Source organism: Carlito syrichta, unplaced genomic scaffold (assembly GCF_000164805.1).
Source record: "Carlito syrichta isolate Samal-C Ts95f unplaced genomic scaffold, Tarsius_syrichta-2.0.1 Scaffold313344, whole genome shotgun sequence".
NCBI classification, from domain to species: domain Eukaryota; kingdom Metazoa; phylum Chordata; class Mammalia; order Primates; family Tarsiidae; genus Carlito; species Carlito syrichta.
Window position 1 is genome coordinate 8,329 of NW_007257440.1, and position 1,374 is coordinate 9,702.

Below are 1,374 nucleotides of genomic sequence, written 5' to 3' on the forward strand. Positions count from 1 at the left end.
GTTTAGATCTTGAACCTGGCACTTATTAGTTATATGAATATTCCCCACTCCCATGTTTAAAAAAATCACAGTTTCTGTTTCTTCATATGTAAAATAGAGCCAATGCCACTTATTCTGTATAAGTTGTGTGAATGAGCCTTAAGTTAAATACCTAAACAGTACACTACATATAATGAGTACTGAAAAAACATTGATTATACTCCCATAGCCCCCTTTATTATTATTATTACTATTATTATTTAGAAAAGCCATATTCCCTTTTCCTGGTATCTTTTCATGAAATATGGTCGCCTCCAACTTTGTTACCAACCACAATTCCCTTCAACTCTACATACAAATCCTCCATGATTTTCCAAATATCTTTAAAAGAATGGCATATATCTTTTTGGTAGAATGATTTGAATTCCTCCGGGTAGATTCCCAGTCGGAGGATTATTGCTGGGTCATGTGGAAGGTCAAGTTTTCGTTCTTTTAGGGATTGCCACACTGTTTTTCCATAGAGGTTGAACTCCATATGTCCTCACTCATAAGCTGACCTTGAACAATTATAATACTATAAGAAAGCGACTCACATATCTCACTTAATGTTTTTAAATCTAACTTCATGAGTCTAATGTCATAATTCTAAACAGCAATTACATAGCACTTTATTTTCCTTTTGTTTGTTTTTAAAATATATATTAGATATTTATTTAGGCATTTTTGCTTGTTCCCATCACAAAAATTATAGAATTTTTAATACAAATATTTTTGTTAAAAATTTTAGCCAACTTTTGAAAATGGGGTTGCTGACACCTGTAGAAATAATTCACATGCTGGGTGTGAAGGTTCACGCCTGTAATCTCCGCACTTTGGGAGACAGGTGAGAGAATTGCCTGGGTGACTTCAGTGAGAACTCAAGTCAATTAAAAAAAAAAATTAGCCGGGCGTGGTGGTGCATGCCTGTGATTCCAGCAACTTCAAGGCTGAGGAGGAAGGATCCATCACCTGATCCCAGCAAGTCCAGGCTGCAGTGTCCGTGTGAGCGCCTGCCACTACACCTCAGCCTGGGAGACGGAGTGAGACAACGACTCAAAAACAGAAAGGAAAAAGAATTCACAAAAAGGCAGTGACTTTGTGATCAATACAGTGAAAGAAAATGCTAGCTGTCCACCTGTATAGACTCGATCTGCATGGAATCAAACCGTTTTCTTTCGAAAACCTGCCTCGCCCGAGCTGCGGCGCATGCTCCCTTGCCGGCCCACAGGCCCAAGGGAGGGGCGTTCGCCACATCGCGGGCGGTGGGGGTCGCGGAGAGCAGCCTGCCCACTCCCCGTCCCCTCCCCCCGCTGCCCTCGCTCGTTCTCCCCTCGGCCCGCCGAACGCCGCCGCCAG